The following is a 6,763-nucleotide window of genomic DNA, read 5'->3' as shown; positions in this document are numbered from 1 at the left end:
TTACTGGCCTCCTACACTGGCAAGTGTAGTGTCTCCGCATTGTAGCATAGCTGAGACTAGACAGTCCAGGCTGCATCCACAGGCCTGGGCCCTTTTTTGCTATTTCACAGCTACTGCATTTCAGCCCACCTGTGTGTGTCTGAACCCCAGTCATGTTTGGCTTCAAATTTGGGCCAGGGTTAAGCCTGGAAGGGTTTGAGCCAGGGTGAGACCTGGTCCTACTTGTTGTTTATCCAGGCCTCAGTGAAGTATAGGCCTGGCCAGCTATTGCTGCTCAGCTCAGGCCCAGAGAGATAGGCTTGCGCTTCCTTTTGTCCCTATTGTAGTTTATGCCCCAACCAAGCAGTGTGGTTGGACACTAGTTGTAGTTCAGGCCCAAGCCAAAATAGGCCTGGTCCCTTTTTGTTGTTTAATAGCTGTTAGGTCTCAGCATAACAGTGTAGCTAACACTAAATGTCCAAGCTGCAGCCAAATAGGCCTGGCGCTTTTTTGTTGTACGTACAGGCCCTGGTGCAGGACAGGCCTGAGTCCCCCGTTTATTGTTATACAGCTGTTGTGTCTCAGCATAGCTGTGTTGCTGAGCCCTGCTGTATGTCTTCTGCCTCGCACATGTTGTTGCTTTTGTAGCCCTTTGCCCTGACCAAGCAGTGTGGCTGGCGCTGGGTGCAGTTCAGGCTCTTTCACTGTTTGGCTGACTTTTCTTTGGTTTCTCTTGAAGTTTCCTGCCCCTTTAGGGTGCAATATGATAATGAAAGCTACAGTTAACCCCTCAAAGCCACCACATGGAAGTGGAGATGAGTGCTACAGCTTCACTGGGAACAACAAGGGGCCCCCTGCAACATAGAAGGACTCAGAGATTCACTGCTCACAGGTTCACAGTGGTGCGGGCCCCCCTCTCCAGCCCATAGGTGTGCAGGCCCCTGGAACTACCTGCTGGGGAACCCCCAAGTCCCAAACTGCCTGGGTATGGGTGAAACCTCCCCAACAAGGGGCAACCTATGACATTATTTTGTAGTTTATAGTGTTTTAAAATTATAGTTAGTGTTTTCTTTTTTATTATTATTCTTTGTAATAAATTAGGGTTTTGTGTTTACATTGCTTGTGAGAAAAGGGTTGTTGGTCTTGGACACCTTAGTGACTCATTTAGTGTTTCCCAGGTAGTCTGGGTGGGGGCTCGAGCCAAGGTAAAATATATTTAGCACCCCAGAATAGAACAGGTGCTCTGCAGAAGGATTACATATGTGTTTTATAATTTGCATTTTTTGGTATGCCTGCATCTTGTGTGAGAGAAATTTTATGTTTAAAACCTGCACATGCAGTGCACCCTGTTATCCTATCAAACAAGGGCTTCATAGATGCAACCTATTATCCACTGTCTGATGGAGCAGGGAAGCAAGATGGAATACAGCAAGTGTCTGGCTTTTTATAGTATATATACAGACTATAATATATACATGTAGTCTCAATTTATCTGAATAAAGTTTATCGTTATATTTTTCCCATCTGAAAGCTTTCCATTCTGATCCCTTTTTCTCTCTTTAAAGAAAAAGTACCTTCTGGGTACATCTACACATGCAATTAATGCAGAGCAATAAACTCTGGTGCTTCTTGTGACAGAGTTTATTGTTCCTGGCATGCTGTTTGCATGTGCACCCAGGACCATAGCACAATGAGCTCGGTTGCAGCAGCCCTAGCTGGCAGGGAGCTGAGGCGGGCAGCCTACCAGCCTGGGGCTGTTCCATCCCAGCTCACTGTGGTGAGACGGGGCTGGCTGGGGCATGAGGTTGCTTCAGTGGGGGTTAGCTGGCAGACAGTTTCTACACTGAAGTACCCTCATGCACCAGCCAGTTTGTCAGTATCTACATAACCATATCTTTAATGGGTTACTTCTTGTTTAGGTAGCAAAGGCAATCCTTAAGTGAATATAATCTTTTTCTTCAGGTGTTGTCATATAAACGCTATTTGTTTATAAATATGTAAAATCTGAAAATTAGTTGTATTCATAAGCATGATTAGGTTAACTGGTAAATTGATGGCAACAAAATAGTGAATGTTTCAGTTCAGTTTGCAGCATCGTAATACTTTGTATATTTCTCATTTTTAAACTTGCTTTTCTTAAATAGCTCAATCAACAAATGAAACAGCCTTCTAACCAGGCAGTCCTCAGTAATATAAATTTTATTATTTTGCAAATAACTTATTCTAAGGGGCCTGTGTGGAAGAAAGCAAACTTTTTTTTTCATGTGCAATACTAAGATTCTCCAATAGATGCCCTAAGAGATCTCTTCTAAACCTAACCACTCAATACTGAAATTGAATAGTCTCAGTTCTGTTTTTTATACCTATAAACATTTTTCCTCCCCCACATATTGAGTGGCATTGTTTTCAGGTTTCAAAGATATATTGAATAATAAAGTTGAGGCCCAGGATTAGCGCAAAAAGCTGTGTTTTTAGAAATCAAATGCTTAGTATCACTTTTTAAGATTAAATGTTAATAGTAATTTTCAATGAATTTTAAGTGTAGTTTATTACTATTTTTAATCAGTTGTTGTTTTATTAACACACATACTGACAAAGGGATATGTAATGCTATCTTCTTTGAATCACTATTATGTTAAAGGTACTACACACTGACAAAACCAACATTTATTTGACTAGAAATAACAGGTAGACTTACAAGTCTAATGTCATTTCAAGGTTTGTTTACACTGACTATTTGGCTGTATAAATACGCATTTTTCTAGCATCATTACAAAACCTGTTACTTATGCTGGTTTTACACTCTTCCATAAATGCATTTTTCATGTCAAGTTTTCATTTCTCTCTCCTCTCTCTTTCTCTCTATGTTTTCAAGGCTTGTTGGGAACTGGCCTTGATATAGGCCAAGACATGAGGGTCCTGGACTACTATAATTCATTATGTCATATGGGGATTCTCCCATGCCAGATGACTGATATAACCTCTCTCCAGGCTACAATCTCTTCTATGACCTTGCTTGCCATTCTGCTGTCAGGTAAAATAGCCAAATCAAAGTAAATGCAAAATCTCATTGAATTGTACTTACTCTGCAAATATATCTATGGTTTATTATTTAGGCAACAAGCTTTTATAAATTCAAATTCTTTAAATCATTAGACCATACAGCAAGCAAATATGTCCACAGGAAGATATGAAGCAAATTCAGGCTTCTGAACTTCATGCTGTGATATAGCTCTATTTTGGATGGTAATGCATTCTTGTTCATGTTAGCTGACTGAAAATTCTCCTATTCTTGTTTGCTTTGAGCTAAATAATGTACCGCAATAGCATGAGCTGCTTCACAGGGGCAGCTGCTTTTCTTCCAGTGAAGAAAGGAATAAGCTATCTTTGAGAAATGACAGTGAAAAGAGGAAAAAATAACCTTTTAAGGTGATGGTTGGGGCCATATATTCTGAAAGAATATTTATTTAGAGCTAAAATCTATCACGTTGTTTAAACTGATTGGAGATCAGTCTGCAGGTAATGTGTGGGCAGATATATGGAGGTGTTCAGATTGCACTGACTAGATTTAAGGAATGTTTGTAATTTGTCAAGAAAGTATGAATTCAGTTTTTTTTTTCAGATTCGTATACTACAAAGAAAGCAGCACGTAACTTGGCTAGAACATTATTCATTATAAGTCAGTATTTTAGTCATTTAAGGACTCATCCAAATGCTGAAATTGACTTTAATGAGCTGTGGATAAGGCCCTCACTTTTGCCCAAGAAAAGTAATGTGATGTGTAACTCTGATCTGAACAGAGTCATGGAGGTTTCTGGAAGTCACTGGACACACTTTTAAAGTAAAATAAATCCTATGTGCTTCTGGGTGACAGAATCTGTCCCTCTAAAAATTTTATCTGTGGCAGTGTGCTAAGATATTGCAGTAACCTGAATGCTGAAATATATATACAGAGGACTGACTAAAGTGGACATGAAAATACTAACAAATGTAAAAGAGACTTTGGGAAGAAGGAGAAAGAAAATAGCTGTCTATAGAGTATACTTAATCTTTCATATTCTAATTATGCATTCGTTTTTCACTCAACTATTCCATTGATGCTGATGCAAAAGATTCAGGAGAAGGCCCTTAAACACTTGCAGAAGAAAAGTGGACCTAAATCAGTCAGGCTAAAAATGTATCAGTTGTTCACCACAGTATGAGTATGACATAGGCTTGTATGTGATAAATAAGGGAAATGTGTTAGACAGATGCTCTCTGGGTATTTGAACACTTTGATCATATTATCTTGTATTGTCTTCCTTCTATGTACCGAATCTTTGATCTCTTGTCTATTTTGTATGTGGTATATTGCAGTACTCAAAACAGTTTAAGAATCACCATCATAAACAAAATGTTAAAAAGAACAAGGTAAATACTCTTGCTTTTTTTAAGGTAGTCATAACAAAGTAGTAAAAAAACCCTAACAACTTGACATTCACTGCAATTTATCACAACCTCTTCTAACTGAAGCAAGCTTTCTATGGCAATACAATAAAAAATAAAAATGCCAAATGTTTTGAATAGAACAATTCAAGGTTGGAAAATGAAAACCAGCCAACCAGACAGTTAACAATTGTGCACTTGGACTATTAGATCTGATAAATAATAATGGATATTGTAGCACATAGTGTATTACTTTGCATCTGGCAAGATGCTATGGAATAATATCCAAATTAAACAGTCCTGGAAAAAAAAGAAATACGCAATTAACTACCAGCAATTTCTCCTATCTAAGACCTAATTGCTAAATACAGTTGTACGTTCTCCATAAAGTTTGCATGTCTGTAACAGCAAGGTACATGTAATTAACTGAATGTTTGTACAGTAATAAAACTGTGACTTAGTGGACTTAAGCATTCAAATGAAAAGCAGTGAGGATATGGTCTATTGCTTCCTAAAATAATTAAGAAAGTATTAATTAATTTACCACATAAACACTTCCTCCTAAGCCCTACTTTTCCAGAATGCACAAAATGGAGAACTCTATCAAGGAAACATTGTTTGTTCAACAGGAAACCAGAATCTCAAGTTGCTAATTAAAAATATGCTTATTTTGAAAACAAGTCTTGATACATGATGCAAGAGGCTAGTGGTAGGGAGGAGAACCAGAACAGAGTTACAGCTATTATAACTATATCAAAATATTCATAATTAAATAGGAACTTGTGCAAGCAGATGTTGTAGTAGGTATCCCAAAAGCAGAGGTACATGATCGAATACAATTCAAGTAAAATGCAGAATTGAGCTTTAGTAACTTGTGTGTTCTTGCATGCATGTTCCAAACTATGTTTTAGTAGACATGAGATTTATAGAAGACTTCCTTCCTTCCATGATGTCCTTATGACAAGGTACTTAGCAAAATTCGCAGTTTCTTTGGAATCTGACATGGCTGCACTGTGAACACTTCTGTGATGGCCTCAAAGATTCACTGCTGCTTCTGTTAGTGGTCTGGATTTAAACAAACAAACAAAAATGCTGCATCACTGCTGCTGTCAATTCTATTATTACTTAGTAGATTTTATGCCTCCCTATTATGGTTATCAATACAATGTGACTTTCAAATGCACTCTGCTGGGTACTTATTTTGCTGTTGTGTATGTGAGTTCATACACAAGTGCAATGTTTGATGCCTTTGGAACAAAACTATGTTTTTGTATTAGATTTTGATCTCTAGCAGTGAAGCATCTGACAGTTGCTTAGAAAGGAGGCAGAGTTGGCTGACCACTTCAGTGCCATTCTGCTTTATGCTGGAATAAACGGCACTGAAGTGTTTCAATGATCAGCTATTTGCCAGACATGCCTTTATGGTGTATCCATGGATAGATGGGGAAGAATAAGCTTTTTGGCCTTCTGGAGTTTCTCCATAGGAACCTGGAATCCTCTGGAAGTAAGTAAAGCTTTGTTTGGTGACATCTTTGTACTAAAAGTAGCTCTATTAAAGGTTATGGATTTGCCCCTTTGGATGAACTAAATATAAAACCAATAGGACTAACACCATGAACAAAGTTACTTTTGGAGGATCATAGCTTAATTCTTTATTACACTTAGCCCAGAACCATAGATACAGCTGAGTCTGTCTTACCTTAGCCATGGATGATGTAAAGACAGTTATAATACTTTAAATTGGAACATCCAGTAGGCCCAAAGGCAAAATATAACTTGTGTTTTCACCGTCATTAGAGATCGGAAGAGCGTTACCTGTTCTGCCACAATAAATTAAGACATAATAATATTTTATTAAAATTATATATATATATATGTATATGTGTATATGTGTGTGTGTATATATATGTATGTATATGTATACATATAATTAAAATTATATCTCTAATTAAAAACTATTACAAATAAACTTCTACCACTTGTATTCAGGTTTTTGCTTGAATCCATAGATAGGGGAATGAAAATCCTGCTATTTTTTCGGCATGCCCTTACTCTCAATTTCTGTTCTTTCAAGGACAGTCAACATTCTTTTCCAAGTGCTATGTATCATAATGATGACTCCCTTCCTACTCAGGTGGATGTGTGTGCATGCATTTCTCCATTATGTTCAAGTCTGTAACATTTAGGTGCGCTGTGAAGAGCCTGCCCTCAGAACTGGGCCATTAAAACTTGATGTAGATGACTGGGGATCCCTTTGCAGAGGCTGAGCACTGCCTCCACTTCCCTGAGCTTTCAGTTGGCCAACTCATCAGACAGATGCAGTAGATGCCACATAACTTTCCCTTGCTTTTCCCAACGC

Source organism: Crocodylus porosus, unplaced genomic scaffold, assembly GCF_001723895.1.
Source record: "Crocodylus porosus isolate Cpor-Errol unplaced genomic scaffold, CroPor_comp1, whole genome shotgun sequence".
NCBI lineage: Eukaryota > Metazoa > Chordata > Crocodylia > Crocodylidae > Crocodylus > Crocodylus porosus.
The sequence above is the reverse complement of the archived record's forward strand: the minus strand, read 5'-3'. Positions refer to the sequence as shown.